The sequence below is a fragment of the Notamacropus eugenii genome, chromosome 5, assembly GCF_028372415.1.
Source record: "Notamacropus eugenii isolate mMacEug1 chromosome 5, mMacEug1.pri_v2, whole genome shotgun sequence".
In the NCBI taxonomy this organism is placed as follows: domain Eukaryota; kingdom Metazoa; phylum Chordata; class Mammalia; order Diprotodontia; family Macropodidae; genus Notamacropus; species Notamacropus eugenii.
In genome coordinates, this window is record NC_092876.1 from 289,698,399 (window position 1) to 289,722,865 (window position 24,467).

The 24,467-nt window shown below is 36.4% G+C and overlaps 1 pseudogene; it reads left to right on the forward strand.

Annotated features, from left to right (window-relative positions):
- Window positions 1-7,964: 7,964 nt before the first annotated feature.
- LOC140507878 (DNA replication licensing factor MCM2 pseudogene) overlaps window positions 7,965-24,467 on the forward strand; it is an 82,780-nt pseudogene continuing 66,277 nt past the window's right edge.

The following is a 24,467-nucleotide window of genomic DNA, read 5'->3' on the forward strand; positions in this document are numbered from 1 at the left end:
GGGGTGGATAAATAAAATGGGAATTATTGATGATATAAAAAGAAAAGTTACCAGTAACATTTTGTTAAAAAAAAATCATTGCTTACAAAGTCAGTTGCCTTTAACTTGAATCATACAACTGTAGAGTAATGGTCATAGAATGTTAGAGCTGAGACTTTCGATTATGTAATTTAACAGAAGAGGAGAGATCCAGGTGAGACCTTGTCCCAGAAGAGCTGTTTGTCTGGGAATACACAGGGAGAGAGAAGAGGGAGAGTGATATCATTGAACAGATTTATCATTGTTTATGTACTCTTATGTTGAGTGTGTTCCAGGGAGTTCTCATATGCTAGGTCATGTTTTTAACCAAAATTACTGCCAGTGAAAAAGTTATTTAAGAAAAGAGTATGGTCTAGCCCTAGATTCAGATTTCTGCCACTGACTTGCCCTAAAATTGTCTTCTTTCAGTTTGTTGGCCTGCCTGCTTTGTGGGTGGCAGTTAGTTGGGCTTTGGAGGAGATGACTGGCCCATTTTCTCTAAGAGTTGTTGGACTTAAGCACAATCAGTAACTTTCTGTGAAGTGCCGCTGTTCTCAGAGCTCTTAGGCTTACATTGTCTCATTTAAACTTCAAAATATTCAAGAATGGGCAACAACTAGAGGTCTGCCCTCTGCCAGCTCCCTATCACTCTTCTCCTTCTGCTTCATCCAGTAAAGCAAACTATTAGAGATCTTAGGGCTTGAACAATTTCAATTTATTCTCAGATTTTGAATGAGTAAGAAGGCCAGCTGAATGGTATGTAGCTAGCTTATGAAATGTTAGTGACTAGTGGAACACTTTTGGTAGATAGAGTTGAGGACCAAACTCAGGGTTAAGGTGTCTAATGCCTAGCCCCATCAGAGCCCAGAAAAAGTGTTAGTAAATATAGATTTGCAATTCCATGTACAGTCATCTTTCTTCCCCTATTTTAATATGTTATGGAAATGCTTGTTCTATTTCTGAAGTTCAGAATTAAAGAAATAAAGAAATCTATTTTGAGGACAGTGGCCTCATAAATAAGAATCTGCTGAGGTAGAGAGTTTATAATCTAGGGACTCTGAACTTTTTTTTTGATAACTGTATCTTAATATAATTGCCTTCCTTCCATTGTAAGGGCATATATGTCATTTTATGCACTTAAAATCATTATGAGAAGGGATCCATAGGTTTTGCCACCCTGTTGAAGAGGTCCATGACACAAAAAATGGAAAAATTCTTTTGCTAAGGACTGTGTATCAACTCACCCAGTCAGCTACTCCTGAAAATTGGAAGCATCTGTGGCATGGGGCAAGGATTTCCAAGATTAGAAAAATAAACACTGGGGGAGGTAAAGGAGAGTGGACTAGGGCAAGAGTAATAAGAGGGCTTCTGGGTTGCCACTGTTCCCAGAATAGGGCAGCCATGAATGCAGACCTTGGCAGTTGCAGCAAATATTGTAATGAAAACTATAAAGTTGAAAGTGGAGAAGAAATATATGTGAGCAGCAGTTTAACATGGGTAGGTCAGTTCTATGACATTTGTGAGCACCATTTTGAAGGAAAAGGTTATGACAAATTGCCATAATTCCCTTCAGTCCAAAATCTAGAGTTGAGACAGAATACATGAAATTTCCACTGGGAGGGAAAAGCCATAGAGAACCCTTGGAAGAGCACCATTTTCTTTGTGAAGGAAATCTAAAGAGTTCATTTCAGAAGTTTTCCTTTACATTAGCTCTGGGAGCCCACAGGAGGAGAATGATGATTGGAAACTGAATAGGGCATGAGTTGAAGGGTGATGAGTTTTTTCAGTTAAGGTACAGATGACAATAGTCAATGACCAATAGGTAGCCTGATATATTAATTTGGGGGTATGCTTGCTCAAGTTTTATCATTTGTTTTACAAGCAATTAAAAAAATAAATCATTCTTGGGAATGTTCTTAAAAGGAAAGTGACAAGTATCACACTATTTTGCTTATAAACTAAATAGATAAAAAAAAGAGGTAAATGAACCATAAGCACAGAACCTTTATTGCAGAGGTAGAATCAAAATGGTAGATTAGCAGGAGGAAATATAGTAATCTTCCCACTTCCCTCACTGAATTTCTCCAATCAGTTCTAGATGATGTACCACACTAAACCTTGATGGAGAAATACAAGGGAAAACAAGACAAAATGTCGCAGTAAATTATTTTGCCAAACCAGGTCAACCCAGGGAGGTAGAGACACAAAAATTCAGAGAGTTGTAATAGACTGGTCAAAAGAATATGTTTGGAGCATTAAAGTCCAGAGCACAGCTATGTACCAGAGCAAGGGGATTCCCCAAACCTAAACCCAGGAGCATCAAGAAAGGAACAGGTAAAAACTGGCACTTTGATGTTCATTACCTAGTCTATATCACAGATCTAGGGTAATGTAAGGAAGGGGCTTTTTCCTAGGGATGGCAAGGTCAGAAGCAAACAACAGGATGATGGCTTAGATCCCAGAAGCATAGCAGAGTCTGAGTTCCAGTGCCTAGCCCAGTATGAAGCTTGTGAACAATAAACAGGGCAGGAATCTCAGGTTAGAGAGTAACTCCAAGTGGCCGAATCTAGGAATAATCTACTATTGCTCAGAGCCAAACCTAGCTCAGGAACTTCCAGAGCTCAGACCAAGGAAGTAGATGAGACTAATGGAACAGACCTACTTGGGAGCATTGAAAGCTAGGAAGTCCCCAGCCTGAGCTATCTCTGAGAGTCTATAATAAAATAATACTTGATACCCCAAATAAAGCAATAAAAGGATAAAACTAGAACTTCCCTCCAGAAGTGCAGCAGAGTCTGCTTGTAACATTGAGACACACCAAGTCATGAAGTAGGTTTCAAGAGTGAGTAATCAAAAAAATACACACAACACACTGTAGGAAGCTATGATAGTTACAGGGATGCACAAGAAGATAATGACTCTAAAACATCTACAAACAAAGCCTCAGAGCAAAATACAACTTAAGCATAACATCACATAGAATTCCTGGAAAAGGAAACTTCCAATCAAAAGACTTCCATCTTTTTCTTCAACAGAAGAGAATCTAAAATGTTCAACAGCAAAAGCTGACCTGGCAAAAAGATTGAGGAAAAAAAAATAAGAATTGGACTATGTGGATTCCATGATAAAAATAAAAGCTTAGATATTATATTTTAAGAAAACTTAAAAGGAAACTACCCAGATTTCTTATAATTATAGGACAAAGTAGAAATAGAATGAATCCTGTTCACTTCTTGAAATAAACCTCCAAATGAAAACTCCCAGAAATACTGTAGCAAAAATCCATACCTCCCAGGTCAAAGAAAAAATATTACAAACAGTCAGAAAGTAATAATTCAAATACCAAGGAGCTACAGTCAGAATCACTTACAATTTAGCTGTTATCATCATAAATTGTATTTAGAACTTGAAATATGATATTCCTGAAGGCAAAGGATATGGGCTTACAGCCAAGAACAACTTATTTATGAAAATAAGGTATAATTCTGGAGGGTAAATAATGGATCTTAATTGAAGTAGAAGACTGCCAAGCATTTCTGATGAAAATACTAGATCTGTACAGAAATCTGAAATTCAAACATAGGAGTTAAGAAAAAAAGATAAGCACAAATTAACAATAATAATTGATAAAACAAGAATAACCCTGAATTCTGTCACCATCAAGGCTCATGGAGAAAGTCTAATGAGATAATTCTGGGAGTAGTTCTGTTGTCTGGATGATCTTAAGAGAAAAATAGAGGAGATTGTTGTTGTTGTAGTGAACCTATGACATGAACGGAACAATGTCTTGACTTGCAAGGGAATTGGATTTAAGTGAGGCAGTAATGTGCAAGTCATCAGCCTCACTCTCTCCTTCAGAGTCATCAGATTCCAGTGGCAAGACATAAAAGACGTAGGTCAGGACAACTGGAGATGTCCTGGATGCAGTGGGACATCTTGGTCCTTTTAAGCTAAGATCTTTTTCAGATTTCAGTTTGTCTGGGACAACATCCTTTTAGCGAATCAAGGATAGGCAAAAAGTGGGACAAAATATGGCCTACTTTGCCTTCACAAAAGAACCCATCTGGGAGGGGAAGACCCTCAAAGTTTCTGGTCAGAACAGAAACAATTTACATTTACATTCACTCTGAGCCATCAAAACCCAAACAATGAGGCAGTGAGGCTTGAACTGGAAGCTATTATTGGCAGATAACTGAGAGTCAGAGTGACTTGAGTTTACAGGTAGAGTCAAGTAGTTCCATTTGAATCTCAAGGGTATTATCAAAGCCTGGTTTTTCTGAGCTCTATTTTTAGAAATCATAAATAAAAACTATGTGAGACAAAAGAGCTAATTGTCTCACAAGGTGGAAGTTAGGGAAAGAAAAGAAGGCTAGGAAAATTTTTTCACATAATCAGAGTATGAAAATAAACATCTGTACAAATGAAGAGGAGTGATTAGGAAGCAGCAACTGACACATGAATCTCACTCTCACAGGAACTGGAGAGAGAGAGAGAGAGAGACAGAGAGACAGAGAGAGAGAGACAGAGAGAGAAAGACAGAGAGAGACAAAGAGAGACAGAAGATGAAAGGGAGGGATTAGCTCAAATTAAAAATAATTCTAACTAAAGAAGTACACACATATTTAGAAAGAGCAAAATGACTGAACAAATTACGACATATGTAACCACTACCGTGTGTAAGAAATGACAGAGGGAATGACTTTAAATAAACCTGAGAACTCAAGTTAATCAATTTATTAAGCTCCTACTATATGCTAGACAGGCCCTGTGTTAACTAGTAGGGAAAAAATAAGCCAACAGTAGTCTGTCTTTTGAATAAGCTTACAATCGAATGTCAGAAGCAACATAAAGAAGTAAGCTGAGCAGTGGGAAGTGTGCAAAAATCGGGCTGTGAGAGGGTACCCAGTACAAGGACATGAGTTTTTGGAATGGAAATCAAGCAGAACTATTGATGGAGATACTTGGAAAGTTTTGCAAATTCTGAACCCTTTACAAAGGCAGGTTTTGAGAGGAGTTTATTTTTCCACCCTCTAGTTCTTCATTCAGAGGGGAGGCTCAATTGCTGTTGCTGAGTATCAAAAATTGTGTCAGTCATCTTGGTGATGAGATTTCAGGTGATCAGTTGATCCTGGAAGGATCATAATATTCTGTGGAGTGGAAACTAAGTAGAACTATACATAGAAAATGGAAAGTTACCAGGGAAGATTGATATGAACTGATGCAGAGTGAAAAGAAGCCAGAGAACAATTTTTATAATGATATCAATATTGTCCAAACAACTTTGAAAGCATTAGTGGCTCTTATCAGCATATTGACTAATCATGATTCTAGGGGATAAATGATGAAATATACCCACTGCCTGACAGAATGGTTTAAAGATTTAAAGTGCAGAATTTTGTACACATATGTGTATGTATGTATATGTATGTATGTGTATGTGTATATGTATATACATATATGAGTATATATGTATGTATGCATAATGCCCAATATAAAAATATTTTGCTTGATTATACCTGTTTGTAACAGAAATTTTGTTTTTCTTTTTCCTCAGTGGATAGGAGGGGAAAATATTACTTTTTACTGAATAAAATAAAATATATAATTAAATATTTATAAGAGCTCTTTGTTTTGTTAAGAGATAGGAACTAAGGGGTTCCTGTATTAATATCTTTCAAAAGGCAATCTTGAAAGACTTAAGAACTCCCTGATTAATGCAAGGACCAACCACAATTCCAGAAGACCAGTGATGAACTGTGTGACCCACTTCTTAAAAGAGTGATGATAGACTCAAAATGTAGTAAAAACAAATTTTTGGATATGGTAAATGCAAGATTTTGAGGGTTTTTTTTTTTTTGCATTTTATAACATAACAAAGCCAAAAATTTATCAGTGTAAATTACAAAGAATAGGATCAAATATAAAAAATTCCCTGAATCTTGAAAGAGATATAACATAGTTTCTTTAAATTAAATTTTTACTTTTTTCTATTCAGAAAAATCTTTTTTCTTTTCTCTTATCATAATTTGTTTAACCATTATCAGCTGATGGTGAACCCATTAGTTTTCTAGACCTATGTCACCACAAAAAGATCTTTTACAAGTAATTTTATCCCTGAGTCCTTTTCCTCTTCCTTTGATCTGCAATTTAGATCTAGCAATGGTATTACTAGGTGAAAGGGAATACACACACACATGCACACATACACACACACACACACATGCACACACACATACATATGCTTGTATGTATATAGTGAGAGTTATCATTATACTTTAGTAACTATTTGAGCATATTTCCAAATTTCTTTCCAGAATGGCTGAACCAATTCACAGTTTCAACAATAAGGCATTAATATGACTATTTTTATTTCAATTCACTTCAATTTGATAAACATTTATTAAGTATCAAATATGTCAGGCACTGAACTAAGCTCTGAGGAAACAAATAATAAGAAGAAAAACAGTCCTTGCGTCAAAAAGCTAGCAATCTAATGGGGGAAGTCAACACACAAAGAATGTTAGAAAAGGTGGGGAGGAGACAGGAAAGGAGTGTTCTGTTCCTTGAAATTGAAACTAAACAGAGCTGCAGATGCAAAGTGGAGCGAAAGTCTATTTTCTGCCCTCTCTATAAGTCCCCTTAATCATGTGTCATTTTCCTTTTCGGTCTAGTTCTTATACATTTTACAAACAAAACAAAAACCTTGTAAAAGTACATGTATAGTTTGAAAAGACTAAAAGCCATAACCCCCCAAATCAGTCAATGTGATATGAATAGTCAATTAAGCAAAGAAGATGATTCAAGGGCAGTCATATGTTGATGATGCCACATTACTGTGTGAGCCCTGGAATGAAAAATCCCAGAGAAAACTAAAATTACATATGAGTCTTTATCAGAGAAATCTCACACAGACAGACACTTCAACTGACCATGGTGAAGGGATACCCTCCCGAAGGACATGCAGATTGTCTCACTTCATGCCCTCTCCCCTTTAATCAACTCATTTTTGTGAATTGTATGCTACTCATAGTTGGGCTACAGCTGTCAATCAGAATTTTTTGTGCTAATATGAAATCAAATTCTAAATCAAAGTTAGAATCTACAAGTTTGGCAAAGCAGCCTCATCTAGTAGAAAGGATATTTGAAAACTGAATTCTTGTCTGGCTGATCCAGGTGTATATAAAACCTTAGGAAAAGTCATTTAAAGTTCTATGGATCTTACGTTATTCCTATGATAAATGATGAACTCTCATAGCTGCCTTATTTTAAGTATTCCTCCACCTTTCTGTTTTGTTCCTTCTTCTGCTCCACCTCCTCCACCTTCTAATTTCATTTAGATAGCACTTCAAGTTTTACAAAGTATTTCATATATATTATCTCATTTCATCCTCATAACAACCCTGTGACATGTGCTATTATTATCCTTATTTTATAGAAGAGGAAACTGAAACTAAGCGTGATTCAATAGCCCAGGTTCACACAGCTAATAAATGAGATAATATTTGCAAAGTGTTTAGTACCGTGACTGAACATAGTAAATGTTATATAAACCCTAACTTGTTAGCTGTGCTAGTGGAAACTGGAAAAGGTTCGGTTTCATTCCAGGCAGCAACATGTACCTGAAGACTGATAAGGACTAACACAGTTAATTATGGAAAGGCTCATTACCAACATCTTGGCTAAATTCTTTAGCAATGTTGACAGAGACCTCACTTGACTTTTATCAATCCCAGTTCCTAATCCACTTCAAAACACATTTATTAGGCTTCTTTAATAGAACACTTCCAAAGACTGAGAAAAGATGGCAAGAGATGGCTTAGCACAGATTTTGATTGGAGAGAATGATGGTCAGACTGAACTGATGCAAGATGCTGGGGTGCATGGTGGTTTGGGTGGTAGGGGTAGATTAAATTAGGAGTGAAGTTTGAAGGAGAAGAGACAGGAGAATGGGAGAAGAGACAGCAACGGTAGAAGACAACAGTGCCAGGTAAGAAAGTTCCTGATGAACATTCTCTATCCTGCCTCCTCTAACAGGCTTTGAGGATCTCCCTGCACTATTTTTACTACAATGACAGTGCTGTGAGACCAGAAGTATGGTTCTATGCATGAGCTATAATCTTTTCAAGATAGCATTCTGGTTCACAATGAGGCCTGTGTTAGCCTGACATTTTTTTTTTTCTTTTGCAAAAAATGTTATGAATGACAATATCATCCTCTGTTATTTCTGCTTGGGAGAGGAGTAGTTTAGCTTAAGTAATTTGGGTGTCAGGAAGGTAGGGCTTTAATCATGGGGATGTGAAAGATTCTCCTATGTTCCAGTTTCTACTGCTGCTGATATTGTCATGAATTTGGCTTTCATTATCCAGAGAGGTTTAAGCAATTAAAAAAAAAAAAGCTATATTAAAACTAAAAGATTAAGGAATTGCCAGTGGGAGGAGTCAAAAGATACCAAGGTATTAGGCTCCTGTGGAGTAACAGGGAAAACACTCACCCTCTGGAATAGACCATGAATAACTCTATTACACAGACTTGGCTGCTGGGGATGGAAGCTCAATTCCATGTGGACAGTCTTGGGCGGGTAAAGGTGGGAACTTCTAAATCTTGGAGTTCTCACGAGGCCCCCCATAAACACCAGGGAATCAAGGAGTGAGACCGAGCAATCTCGTGTATTTCCACCTCTTCCCGTGAGAAACGTGATGGGAGAGAGCTCTCCCAGCCCTTGAGATTGTCCCGGATCTGGGCACACCTATTGTTATCTAACAGGCACGGTATTCAGGTGCAAACTATGCGGCTGGAGAGCTTAATTAGGATTAGGAAAGCCTGAAAGCGCTCTTAGGCGGGAGGGGCGCGGAGCGGACAGGACAGAAGGCTCCATTTTTCCTCTCTTCCTTCTTCCCTCCCCCTCTCTCCCCACTTACACTTCTGCTTCCAATCTCTTAATATAAGATCTTTGCCTCCTTGGGAGATTCCTTGCTCCCTCCTAAGGAAGAATTCCCCCTGCACTTGTAACCAGGACCCTGAATAAAAGCCTAACCCTTGTTCGACTCCGTAAAGTCTCTTCTCTCATACGTTTATCCGGTTTGGCCAGCCGAAGACCTGCGATACAGGTAAGGTAAGACTCGGGTAGCCCTGGCAGTTGGCGTATCCAAACAGGGACAGGAGTGCAGATATCCTGGGTGGTTGGGAACACCCAGAAGGGGCTATGAAAGACGAGAGTCCCGAATCCTAGATTTGGAAGGAGAGAAAGAGTGAGTAGCTTCCCACACCCATGGGAAAAGGGCAGGGATGGGGAATCAATTGCCAGTAATAAAGCCAGAGGAACAGGAGGTCTGGGCTGAGATACTTTACAGGGAATGCAGGGAGGCGGGGGTAACTATAGAGTTAAACGACCTCCAAAAATTTTGTAAAAGGATTTGGAAAGTTTAAGAATTCCCCCTGCAGTTGTAACCAGGACCCTGAATAAAAACTTAACCCTTGTTCGACTCTGGGAGGTCTCTTCTCTCATACAATTATCCGGTTTGGCCAGCCAAAGACCTTCGAGAGGTAAGGTAAGAAGACTCGGGTAGCCCTCAGGCCTCTAGGCCTGGCACTTGGCCAACATGATCACGCTATTAATTATCAGTTTTTCCCTTTTTCTCCCTATGTTTCTCCATATGTGTATGTAATATACATGTGGATTCGGACAAAATCATCTACTGCAGTCTTGTATTTCTCACTAGCCATTCCTAGGGATATGGCAATGGCATTTGTTATATGCATGAAATATACCAGCAATGAATAAATGTATGTACACAGAAAGTTTATTTGAATGAATTTCTCTGTGGTTGGTGAATATTTCTGTGACATTCAGTGATTGAAACTCATTTTCATAATGTCACTCTAATGGGTATAAGATTTCTGATTGATACTAAACACTGAATGATCACCACACCCAGGGATTAATTGGATGAAGTTTTCTTCATAAACCTACATAGCTAAACAGCTTTTTGCTATGTTTGAAATTAAAAACAAAAAGGTTGCAGTTGTAACATTAGCAGGGGGTTCCATTCTGACAGCATGCTTGCTAAGGAAAAGTATGTTTGAAATATGCTGGTTCAGCTGTTTTTTCAGTACCTTATTTCAATTGTATTTTTAGCTTTCTTCTTCATAAGTCCTTGGACAAAATATAATTAAATTCTGTATTTTATGAAAACTCATCAGCAAAACAATGGGTAGTAGTATTCAAAAGATATGAGAAATATGCATATTTAGACATATATGCACACAAATTATATTAGGGAGTGATTATTCATTTGATATAGATTTTTTTCACCTTGCAAGGGAACTCATTATAGGATTCCTTTGAATATCTAACATTTAAAGTGATTCAAGTTTCAAATTTTTTCATTCACATATAATTTTTCATAAAGATTAAAAAAACCCAACTTTTGTAGTCTTTTGAATATGTCTTCTACAATCAAGTCACAGAAGTATTTTGAAATTAGTTTTTTTGAATTGGCTTTGGAAAGGAATAGAGATTATTTATTATATTACATGATATGGTTCCTCCTAAGCATAAAATCCAAATATTTTAATCAAATATGAAACCATATATTTTACATATGATGAAGACATCTTTTTTATCAGTAGTAGCCCAAAGGAAGGATATTGTTGAAGTGCTCTCTTGATTTGCCTTTTCCTTTCTCCCATACATCAATTTCCAGGTCCTGTCATTGCTGCCTACACAATATGTTTTTAATTTCATTAAATACTTCCCAGTTACATTAAAAATTTTAGAGGGGCGGAGCCAAGATGGTGGAGTAGAAAGATGTACATACACATAGCTCCAAACCCACAACCCATAGAACATCTGTAAATAGCAACTCACTGCGAATTCTGCAGGACCAGAGGCCAGAGAACATTGGAGCGAAGGAGATTTCTGTTCCAGAGGGACCTGCAAACCTCTCACAAAAGGTCCTTTGTGCTGTGGACTGGGAGCCAAGTACAGCCCTGCCGCGGCCATGGCACCGAGAGGAACAGATCTGAGCAGGCTTCAGAGACGGAGTCTCCAGCAGCCATGTGGGTCCCTCCACCCACAGGTGACGGGAGTTGGTGAGAGAGTCTCTTTGGCTGGTGGAGAGGGGAGTGGGGTGCCCCCATAACTCAGGCCCCCTCTGGAGGCAGAAGTGGAGGTGGGAGCAGAGAGGGGCTACCAAAGCAGGCAGGAGCCTGGATCCATTGTTGAAGGTCTCTGCATAAACCCCCTGAGGGAACGGAGCCTGTGAGGTGGCCCTGCCCTGACCTGAGCACCTAAACTTAATCTCACACTGAATAGCAGCCCTGCCCCCGCCAAAAGCCCTGAGGCTGGAAGCAGCATTTGAATCTCAGACCCAAAGCACTAGCTGGGAGGATCAGGAGGTGAGGTGGGTGTGAGGAGAATATTCAGAGGTCAAGTCACTGGCTGGGAAAATGCCCAGAAAAGGGAAAAGAAATAATACTATAGAAGGTTACTTTCTTGGTGAACATGCATTTCCTCCCTTCCTTTCTGATGAGGAAGAACAATGCTTACCATCAGGCAAAGACACAGAAGTCAAGGCTTCTATATCCCAGCCCACTCAATGGGCTCAGGCCATGGAAGAGTTCAAAAAGGATTTTGAAAATCAAGTTAGAGAGGTGGAGGAAAAACTGGGAAGAGAAATGAGAGACATGCAGTCAAAGCATGAACAGCAGGTCAGCATCCTGCTAAAGGAGACCCAAAAAAATGCTGAAGAAAATAACACCTTGAGAAATAGGCTAACTCAATTGGCAAAAGAGGTTCAAAAAGCCAATGAGGAGAAGAATGCTTTCAAAAGCAGAATTAGCCAAATGGAAAAGGATATTCAAAAGCTCACTGAAGAAAATAGTTCTTTCAAAATTAGAATGGAACAGATGGAGGCTAATGAATTTATGAGAAACCAAGAAATCACAAAACAAAACCAAAAGAATGAAAAAATGGAAGATAATGTGAAATATCTCATTGGAAAAACAACTGACCTGGAAAATAGATCCAGGAGAGACAATTTAAAAATTATGGGCCTACCTGAAAGCCATGATCAGAAAAAGAGCCTAGACATAACTTTCATGAAATTATCAAAGAAAACTGCCCTGAGATTCTAGAACCAGAGGGCAAAATAAATATTCAAGGAATCCACAGAACACTGCCTGAAAGAGATCCAAAAAGAGAAACTCCTAGGAACGTTGTGGCCAAATTCCAGAGTTCCCAGGTCAAGGAGAAAATATTGCAAGCAGCTAGAAAGAAACAATTCAAGTATTGTGGAAATACAATGAGGATAACACAAGATCTAGCAGCTTCTACATTAAGGGATCGAAGGGCATGGAATAGGATATTCCAGACGTCAAAGGAACTAGGACTAAAACCAAGAATCACCTACCCAGCAAAACTGAGTATAGTACTTCAGGGGAAAAAATGGTCTTTCAATGAAAAATAGAGGACTTTCAAGCATTCTTGATGAAAAGACCAGAGCTGAAAAGAAAATTTGACTTTCAAACACAAGAATGAAGAGAAGCATGAAAAGGTGAACAGCAAAGAGAAGTCATAAAGGACTTACAAAAGTTGAACTGTTTACATTCCTACATGGAAAGACAATATTTGTAACTCTTGAAACTTTTCAGTATCTGGGTACTGGGTGGGATTACATACACACACACACACACACATAGAGACAGAGTGCACAGAGTGAATTGAAGAGGATGGAATCATATCTTTAAAAAATGAAATCAAGCAGTGAGAGAGAAATATATTGGGAGGAGAAAGGGAGAAATGGAATGGGGCAAATTATCTCTCATAAAAGAGGCAAGCAAAAGACTTATTAGTGGAGGGATAAAGAGGGGAGGTGAGAGAAAAACATGAAGTTTACTCTCATCACATCCCACTAAAGGAAGGAATAAAATGCATGCTCATTTTGGTATGAAAACCTATCTTACAATACAGGAAAGTGGGTGATAAGGGGATAAGTGGGGGGGGGATGATGGAAGGGAGGGCAGGGGGAGGAGGGAGCAATTTGAGGTCAACATTCATGGGGAGGTACAGGATCAAAAGAGAACAGAAGTAATGGGGGACAGGATAGGATGGAGGGAAATATAGTCAGTCTTATACAACACAACTCTTATGGAAGTCATTTGCAAAACTACACAGATTTGGCCTATGTTGAATTGCTTGCCTTCCAAAGGGAAGGGGTGGGGAGAGAGGGAGGTAAAGAAGTTGGAACTCAAAGTGTTAGGATCAACTGTAATGTTCTTTTCACTAGGAAATAAGAAATACAGGTAAAGGGGTATAGAAAGTTATCTGGCCCTATAGGACAAAAGAGAAGATGGAGACAAGGGCAGAGAGGGATGATAGAAGAGAGGGCAGATTGGTCATAAGGGCAATTAGAATGCTCGGTGTTTGGGGGGGGAAGGGGACAAAAGGGGAGAAAATCAAGCAATTTAATATTGATTATACATGTGAAATCATGCAAAGCATTTTTCCATATTAGTCATGTGGCAAAAACAACACAAGAAAATAAAACAATAAAAATAAAGAAAGTTAAAAAATATGTGGTTCAATCTGCATTGAGAGTTCGTTAGTTCTCTTTCTGGAGGCACTTGTCATTTGTTCATCAGACAAACTCTGAAACAACCTTAGATTACTGTCTTGATTAAGGTAACTAAATCTTTCTCAGCTGATTATTACAATATTGCTAGTATGGTGTATGATGTTCTTCTGGTTCTGCTCACTTCACTTTGCATGAGTTCAGATAACCCAGGTTTTTATGGTACCACCCTGCTTATCATTTCTTTTAGCACAATAGCACAATGATATTCTATCCCAGTCATGTACTTTAATTAATGGGCATATCCTCAGTTTCCTTTTTTCCCCTTTGCAACCATAAAAAGAGCTGCTACATATATTTTTTGCACAAATGGGTCCTTTCCCCTTTTCTTTGATATCTTTTGGATACAATCCTTTTAGAGGTTTTGCTGAGTCAAAGCGTATATGAAGTCTTATATTTCTTTAGGCATAATTCCAAATTGTTCTTCAGAATGGTTGAAGTACATCACAATTCTAGCAATAATACATTAGTGTCCCTGTTTTTCCACATCCCTCCAGCATTTTTCATTTTCCTTTTTTTTTTGTCACAATAGCCAATCTGATGTGAGGTGGTATCTCAGAGCTGCTTTAACTTTCACTTGTCTAATCAGTAGTGATTTAGAGCATTTTTTATGGGACTATAGATAGCTTTGATGTCTTCTTCTGGAAATTACCTGTCATGAACTTTGACCTTTTATCAACTTGGAAAATGACTCATTTTTATAAATTTGACTTAGTTATTGCTAAATTTGAGAAATTAAGTCTTTATAAGACAAATTTGCTGTAAATTTATTTCCTCTTTTCCTTCTAATTTTGGCTGTATTGGTTTTGACTGTGCAAAAGCTTTTTCATTTCATATAATACAAATTATCTACTTCACTTCCCATAATCCTCTCTATATCTTGTTTGGTAATAAATTATTCTCTTATCCAGAGATCTGACAAGGTAAATTTTTTTATATTCCCCTAATTTACTCATTTTTATTTCTAAATCATTTATCCATTTTGACCTTGTCTTGGTAAATAAAGTAAGATAGTGATCAATGCCTACTTTCTACCAAACTGCCTTCCAGTTTTCTCAGCAATTTTTGTCAAATGTTGAGGTCTTCCCTGAAAAGTGTGGGTCTTTGAGTTTACCTAATACTTGATTACTATGGTTGCTTACTACTATATATTATGTACCTAATCTAGCCCACTGAACCACCACTTTATCAGCCACTGTATTTATCAGTACAAAATTATGATGATTTTTAAAAAATTAGTATTTTATAATGCAGTTTGAAATCTGGAACTGCTAAGCCACCTTCCTTCATATTTATCCTGTCCATTCTCTGAAGTCTGCTTTGCTTGTCTGCTTTCTTTTATATGCCTTCGTTTTTATCCCCCTCTCCCCTCTTTTTTCTCTAATCCACTACTCTTCTTATTTCCCTGTTGGGTAAGATCGATTTCTATTGCCAATTGATTCACACACATACATACACACACACACACACACACACACACATGCACGCAATACATACACATGTATACCTATATACAATCTATACCTTTCTATCTGTCTATCTATCTATCCATCCTCTTTGAACCAATTTATCTGTGACTTTCAAGAGTTTCCAGCCCCCCTGCCCTCCCATTTCCCTTATACTTTAAAAGCTCTTCCTTGTAGGCCTCTTTTCTGTGAGATAAATTTTCCCATTTTTCCTCTCCCTACCACCTTCTTGCAGGGCATCACTCTTTCTCACTTATCCAACTGCCCACTTTTTTTTTACATCATCACACCATTTTTGTCTCATTCCCATGTCCTCTTCCTATTTAAAATTCTAAATGCCCTAATGATGATAAAGTTCTGAGAAGATACATGGATCATCTTCCCATGCAGAAAGGTAAAGAGTTTAATATATTGAGTCACTTGTGATTTCTCTCTTATGTTTACCTTTTCATGTTTCTCTTGAGTCTCATACTCAAAAGAGAAATTTTCTGTTCATTTCTGGTGTTTTCATCATGAAAGATTAGAAGTATTCTATTTCACTAAATATCCATTTCTTTCCTCTTAAAGGAAATATTTATTCTCCCAAGTATGTTATTCTTGATTGCAATCTCAATTCTTATGCCTTCCAGAATATCATATTTCAAGACCCTCCTATTCCTTTAATGTGGTATCTGCTAAATTTTGTGTGATCTTGACTGTGGCTCCACATTATTTGAATGAGGTTTTTTTTTTGGCTGCCTGAAGAATTTTCTCTTTGATCTGGGAGCTCTGGAATTTAAAACATTCCTTGGAGTTTGCATTTTTGAATTTATTTCAGAGGTAATTGGTAGATTCTTTTCATTTCTATTTTACTTACCCATTCTAGAATATCAGAGGAGTTTTCCATAAAAATATCTTCTTGACTTCCATTTCTCAAGTGGAAATCATTTGTTTCCACTTGCCCACTTCTAATTTTTAAGGAATTATTTTCTTCAGTATGTTTGTACTTCTTTTATCTAGCTGTTAGTTCTGTTTTTTATATTTGTCTTCCTTCTCTTTTATTTGTTTATCCAATTTTTCCTATGGTACTCTTTTTTGATTAAGAAAAGTCAGTTTTTACCTTTTCTAGGAATTCTTGTTAGAATTGTGCTAATTTTATTTTTCCCCCACTTTGAGACTTTGCTTATAACCATTTTGACTTTATTGACTTCTTGTGGATTTGGGTCTTGATCTTTTCTGTCGTCATACTAATGTTTTATGGTCATGTTCTATGTTGTTGCTGTTTGCTCATTTTTCTACCCTATTTCTTGATTTGAAACTTTATGTTAATGTTGGACTGTTCCCAGATTGGGTGATAGGGAAGAGCTCTGTCTCAAGCTTCAGACTTTTTTGCACCTACTCTTTTAGAGTTAGTTCTAAGGGTTTGGAAGTTTCAGGTGCTGCCAAGTTGGTATGACCTGAGGAGAGGTTTGGTCACCACTCTCTTGGTCTGCTCTAAAGTCCTTAACAAGAAAGTATCCCTGATCCCTTGGGATTGCAACTGATACTGTACCTCATGGCCCTTCCTCCCTTGGGACTAGAAGTGATACTACTCTTCATGGCTTCCACTCCTTCTTAATTAAAAGTGGTCTTCACCTTTAAACTATGACCCAGAAGCAAGTATAGAAAATGGAGTTGCCAGACAGCATCTGTTCCTGCATCCAGTGCAAACACAATGGTACTCTGCAAACTTTTCCTGCCTAGTAGTCAGGTTCCCTTACCAACTCTGCTCTTATGTTGGCTCTGCCATTCCATAATTCAAATTTAAAGTCCTTGAGAGTAGAATGTCAGGAGAGCTCAGCTAAGTGCTTTCTTTACTCTATCATCTTGGCTCTGCTCCTAGAAATCATACTACATCCCTTACATGAATTTTTTTCTCTCTATCCCCAATTGTATCCCAGGTCAAGTTCTGTTATCTTCTTTCTTAGATTATTTTCAATAAATTTCTAGCTATCATACCTTATTTTCATCTCTTCTCCAACACATCTTCTAAGCCACTAGCCTAGTATTCTTCTTTTTATGATCATGGAATTCTTTTTTTTTTTCTCAACAACAACAACAATAACAAAAAATACAAAAACCCAAAAACCCTTCTATAGTATTTTCTTGGCAAAGATACTGGAGTGGTTCTCTGTTTATTTCTCCAGCTCATTTTACAGATGAGGAACTGAGACAAATAGGGTTAATTTGCCTAGGGTGACACAGCTAGTAAGCATTTAAGGTCAGATTTGAACTTGGGGAAAATGAGTCTTCCTGACTACAGACCCAGCAATCTATCCACCTAGCTCTACCACTCTAGCCACCAAGCTACCCCTGGAAATAGAAATGTCAAGGGTTATTTCAGTGGGTTATCTGATCTTATTCAAACAACAAAACCACCAGAATTTGTCTGCTTTTCTTGTAAATGGTCCAGACTAGAAGTCAGAAGACCAAGGGAACTTGGGAGGTTTCTGCTGAATTTCTCCTTAGTCCCACTTTCAGTATTTATAAAATGGGGATAAAATTATCTGCCCTGAGTACTTTACCAGTTTGAGAGGGGCCATTAGAGTTAGTTCTGGGAAGGCACTTAGAACAATATGAAATGTTACCAAAGTACACATATTAAGCAAAAATTACAAAGACTAGAAGCAATATGTAGCATTCTACAAGGATTTACTTTATGTAATAAAAAATAGATCAATCTCTATATTTGCTTCCCAGCTCCTCCTCTACTTTTCATACTTTTCTGAGAATAGACTAAAAAAACAATAGCAGCTTAATTAAAACCTTCACAGATAAAGGTTTTGTTTAAAATTAAGGACTCTTCACAATCATTTATTCAAGGTGGATCATATTTTAGTTTAGGTTCTTGATAATGTTTAAAAGGCAGATTGATTTGATTCCCCCCTCCCCATAGCAAACATATGGTACGTCTTGTCAGAAAAAAAGAAGTCTATCTACATGCTGAAAAAGAAAGTCATGGGTGCTGGTAAGGGAAGAGAGAGAGAAGCAATTTGGAATAGCCAATGTGGAGAATGAGAATGAGGCAGACATCAATAAATAAATGAATGAATGAACGAATGAACTAGCCAACAGAAACCAACGGATAAATAAATGGGAAAACAAACAAATGAGTGAGCAAATGAATACATCAATAAATGAGTAAAGAAATGAATGAATGAATGAACAATTATATAAATAAATCATCTCCATGCTAGGAAAAGCAGCTATTTGAGATTAAATAGATAGAATTTGCAATGGATCCAGTCGCCATGGTTTTTTAAGTTACTTCAGTAGCAATTAACACCTTAAGAGTAGGACTAGAATACCCTGGATTAAGGATGGGCAGAGTTGGAATATTGAAGGAGAAGATGACTGAAGATCATATAAACAAGGAAAGCACATTGTCTAAATGCTAACCAAAAAGTCAAAACTCTGAAGGGAAGCAAGTAAGGCCAAAGAATTTTTGTCAGATGTATTTGCTGAAAAGAAGATGATAAGTTAAAGATTCAATTTAAACAGTTGTAAGGTTTCAAGGCAATTCAAAGTACTCTTGATTTTGCCTAAGTAATCTGACAAAAGTCATGATATTTCTTTGATAAATAGTTTTCTTATTTTTATTTCTTTGTTCATTCAATATCATTGACAAAGGCATAAATTTGTGTATGGTATGTATATGTGTGGTGGATAAGAACAGGGGTTCAAAAAATTGAATAAAATTCACTTACCATCTTAAACATCACTGGATATTTTAAATCCAGTGATACTTAAGAAAATGGTGTTTCTTTTTATGGCAATCCTTGATAGTTGAATATTCATGTATGGTGAATAACATTTGACATTTGTGTCATTAATCAGCAAACTCTGTAAGTATTTCAAAAGGAGACAAATTAAATTCAAAGTTAGAAATCGCCTATGCAGAAGTAAGAATGGAGTAATTGTCTGTGTTCTTTCCATGTTCTTATACCTGGTATTAATGCCCTTTAACATGTTGTCACTGTGCTTATATTTCCAAATAAATATTAAGAAAAGAAAAAGAAAGGATGTATGAAAAACACAGAGAGAATCACTGTTATTAAGGTCAGAATGTCATTCTGGGAATAATTCAATTGCTCTAAAAATCCATCCACATCACTGTATGAAGGTTCCTTTCCTTTCTGCAGTTTTACTGGCTCACTTTTTTTCTGCTTGGGAACTGTTTTTGCTATTACATGCTCCATATATGACTTTTTGTCCATATTTCACACCAAAAAAATTGAAAAGTCAGCCATCCCTTTAGGATCACAAGTTAAAGATTACTCAGAAACTCTTGAGACAGCTCATTCCAATTTTACACAGTTCAAATTCCTAAGAAATACATCCTTAAATCCAAATCCTCTTTTATTCAATTTCTACTCATTGTTCTAGTTCTCTTTACAGAGCTCAAGTAGAAAAAGTCTCAATCTGTTAGCTTGCAATAGCTCTCCAAATATCTGATGACAGCTATCATGGCCTTTCTCCAAAGCAAATACTCACCTTACTCCAAATTCATAGCTTATAATAGGCTTAAAATCGCAAGACTCTACTTTACTTCTCATCAGTTCATGTGAGTTTTTCCAAGCTTCTCTGTATTCATTACATATATAATTTTTTTGCAGCCCAGTAGTATTCCTTTGCTTACATATGTCAATTTGTTTATGTATTTCCCAGTCCATGGGAATCTTCCTTCCTTCCTTCCTTCCTTCCTTCCTTCCTTCCTTCCTTCCTTCCTTCCTTCCTTCCCTCCTTCCCTCCTTCCTTCCTTCCTTCCCTCCCTCCCTCCCTCCCTCCCTCCCTCCCTCCTTCCTTCCTTCCTTCCTTCCTTCCTTCCTTCCTTCCTTCCTTCCTTCCTTCCTTCCTTCCTTCCCTCCCTCCCTCCCTCCCTCCCTCCCTCCTTCCTTCCTTCCTTCCTTCCTTCCTTCCTTCCTTCCTTCCTTCCTTCCTTCCTTCCTTCCTTCCTTCCCTCCTTCCCTCCTTCCTTCCTTCCTTCCTTCCTTCCTTCCTTCCTTCCTTCCTTCCTTCCTTCCTTCCTTCCCTCCCTCCCTCCCTCCCTCCTTCCTTCCTTTCTTCCTTCCTTCCGTTCTTCTTTCCTTCTTTCCTTTCTCCTTTTTCCCCCAATTTTCCCCCAATTCTCTGCTATTCCAAAAAGTATTGCTATCAATATCAATATCAAGTGTATATTTGAACTTTCTTCTTTCAGTAATGTCTTATTTAATAATGAAACCTTTATGTCAAAGGGTACAGAGATTTTTATCACTTTACCTAAGTCCCTCATGCTTTCTGAAATGGTTGTGCAGATTGTCACCAACCATGAAATGGAGTGCCTGTTGTCTCATAACCTCCCTTATATACCTATTGTTCCCATGTTTTGGCATCTTTTGCCTATTCTCTGGATATGAAATGAACCTCAGGCTCATTTTGTTGTTCTTTGCTAATTTGTGGTTAGGAGTTTGGGTTATTGAGTTCCATGGTTATTGATTTTCCCTTGTCTAGTTTGTTCCATTTTCCTTGTCTAGTCCAATCTTCTTATACTACTTTATAACATAGTATGTTTCAAGAAATTTAATTCCCACTTGTTCCTACATTTTTTATTATTTCCATTATATTTCTTTTATTTTTTCCAAAATTATTATTATTTTATAGAAATAATCTAAAGCCTCAAGGCCGCAGGCTCCTCATCCCTGAAAGTATATCTTTGCTAGTTTGATATGACATTAAAACTGTAAATTAATTCTACCAATATTGACACTTTTATTACATGGCACAATCAAACCATGGGCATTCAATTTTCCTCTTGCTGGTTATATCATGTGCTTTGATAGACTGAACTTCTAATATTTTATACATTTTTTATTTCAATGTTATTTCCTCTTATAGTTTTGTGAATTGAATTATCATATAGAAATTTTGCAGATATCTGTGGTTTTATTTGATAGCATGCAACTCTGTTGAAGCTATTTGCAATCTCATTTAGACACATCTTTGCTTTTCTACACTTTGATCTCTTTTCCAAGGTGGTGAGAAGTTGTGATTCTTAATGCTTTTTGCCACTGAATAGTAGGGTAAGGATATGAGCATGGTGTAACGAAAAAGATGTCAATATCAGGAAGGAAATTATTCATTGGCTTTTGGAGCACGTCAGGTTAATTGGTTTGCTATTTTACCAGAGTGTAGGAGTTTGTGGGGGAGGTGATGCTAATAAGCATGTTGGGATTAGTCTTCTTTGCTGCTAATTCATCAGTTTTTACATGTCTGATGTCAAAAGAAAAGGCATTGATAGGAGTTTTTTAAATTACTTTTTATTATTTTATTATTTATTTTATAATATTTTATATATTATATATAATATAATAATTTATATGATTATTTATTATTAATTTTTAATTAATTTTAATTAATAATTTAATTAATTTTTTAATTAAATTAAAATTTAATATTTTACACACACCTCTACACGCACCTTTGTCCTTGTTCATTGTACTTTTAGTGGTTACTCAATAAATATCTTGTTATTAAAATTTTTCATATAGCATTTACATTTAAAGTGAAGTATAGTAAATTCGTCATAGGCTCAAATTAGTATTGATCCTAAAAAAAAGCTTAATATAATTCTTGGGTATTAAAATAGCGGCCATCCATTATCATCCCCCATTCTGTTTTGAGCTCCGTAACTAAGACTTTGGAAAATGTTGCTGAGTATGCAGAATGGAACAATGAAAATAATTAAGACATTAGAAAGTTAAGATGATGAAATATTTAAAAGGTTGCATAGATAATTCACTATCTTGACTCCTGGACATATTTAAATCCCCAGAGATAACTCCATGAGAATTAAATGAGGCAAAGACTGAAATAGGTTAGCAAGGGCAATTGCTTTCCTATAGGGCCTTAAAAGAAAGAAGAAATTCTAAACCACATTAGAATCATAAAAGTCAGAGTGAGAAGATGCACAGAAACTACTTACTCAAACCTCTACCTGGAAAAAATAAACATCCTTTCTACAAAGGATCTGACAAGTGGTCATCTTACCTTCACTTAACAGTCTCAGGTAGAAGTGAGCTCATCACTTGCTGAAGTATCCATTTTACTTTTAGGTAGCACTAATCATTTGTGCTTTGGAGAATCATTTGGGAATAGTGACACTTTAAGGCACAAAGAAAGGATAAGATTTATAAACATATGTGTTGTTTTATTAGTAAAAATATAAACCCTAAAATTCTTATTGATTAGCAATAATTTGTTGATTGGCTACTATGTAATAATGATGTAATAATAATAACTAACATTTATATATTGCTTCAAGGTTTATATGCACTTTTATCAATTTTTATCTCATTTTATTCTCACAACGATTCCAGGAGGTAAGTGCAAAAAAAGTAAAAATGAAATAGTCCCTCCCCTCAAAAAGCTCAAAATCTCAATGTGGAAATACAACATTCACATATGCAACATTGATAATGAGGCAATTTTTTGAGGGAAGTCCCATATCTAGGAAAATCAGGAAAGGCTTCATGTAGGTGGATCACATAAGAGGTTTTAAAGATTCGTTATTTTAAACCTATGTTCTATATATTTGACTTTGGGTGAGTATTTATTTTGTGGGAAGGCCATGATAGCTGTCATCAAATATTTTGTAGGGTTATTACAAGTTATTCTGTTTGATCTCTGTAAACATAACTAGAACAATTGGCAGAAATTGGAGAAAAGAGCTTTGAATTAATAAAGTACTTCTCAGCATTTCAAATTTTCTAAAAATTAGAACGAGCTATCTCAAGAGCTTGTGAGTAATCTTTAACTTATGGTCCTCAAGAGAAAACTGAATTTTCAATTGTTTAGTGTATTATCTTTAGGTCCAGAATTTTCAGGGGCTCTGAATCCATGTAAAGGGACTTTCATAGAGACCATCTTCATCTTGTTCATAACAGCACAACAGATTTAGTTGAACGATTTGAAATTGAAAATCAGCAAAAAACAAAAAATAATAATTAATTAAATTAATTTAAATTAATTAAAGCCAGCCAAATGCAAAGTCAACTGTATCTCTAGAGATGTATGGTAAGGTGCCTAAATTACAGGTATGTTAAAGCCTTACTCCTCTCAGTGTAGGAAAAAACAAACAAACATCAAGAGAAAAAAAAAATGAATGAGAAAGAAATTCTTTTTAAAATTCCTGAAAGAAGAACAGCAAAACACTGAATACTTGAAGAGACACTAAAAAAGGAATGGTCTTCAGATCATTGTGTTAGAAGAGTCTAGTGCTCAGAAAAAAAAAATGAGGAATCAACTTGAGATCTTCAAGAAAAACTTAAAAGGAAAATGAAAGCTAGAATACTTTAACAAAGCAATGGGTATCCTGAAAAAGAAAAGGGAAGAAAATAAAATAACCCCCTTAAAATGTCAGCAATACAGTACAACATTTCGAAAGACATCAAAATTGTGATAGTACATGGTTATCTCCATAGTCAAAGCAACTAATCTTGAATATGGACGTTGGGAAAACAATCTAAAAATAATGGCTTTCAGCAATAAAACAAAAATTCCAAATACCATATTTCTGGAAATCACTAAAAAATTTCTCCTTAACTTTTAAGGTATAAGTCAAAGAGTAACTCAATTGGATTCAAATGACACTGGTAGAGAGGAACTCTAGATTAAAATATTGTCACCAAATTGCAGAACATTTCCCCTAAAGTGAAAAAAAATATCGGTGAATATAGAGGTGGATTCAAGACACTTACTAAGAACACTTTATTATAAAACATCAGTCAACTCATTAACAGTTGAAAATTAAAGAAAAAGCTGGAGTAAAATGTTCCAAACAGAAAAAAAAAAGAAAACTTCCACCCATAGATAATTTGTTTAGTGAGATTGAGTACCATAATCCAAGAAAATTGTACTCTAACAGAATTCATGACTTTTAAGCATTTATTTTAAGAAAACTGAGTTCAGCAGAGGTTTTAAATTAAAACTGCAGGAGAAAAAAAAAGAATCTTAAGAATGACAAACAAATACAAATAACATAAAAGGGCCAAATGATGATGAAGTGTTCATGTACCCCAAGGGAGTGATAAAACTGTTCATCCTTGGGATTGCCACATTGTCTAGGGGTCATTGAAAGGAATAGACTTTAGTTGGGGGTTAAGAATACCATAGAGATGAAAAATGCATTCACACATAGTCAGAAAAAGATCTTGGAGTAACAACTTATAATTATAACTCGCATATACAAAACTCTTTAAGGTTTCTAATATGCATTATATATGCTGTCCCATTTGATTTGAATAGAATTGCTTATACTTTGAATGACTCAAAAATGGATGGGATTTATAATTTCAAG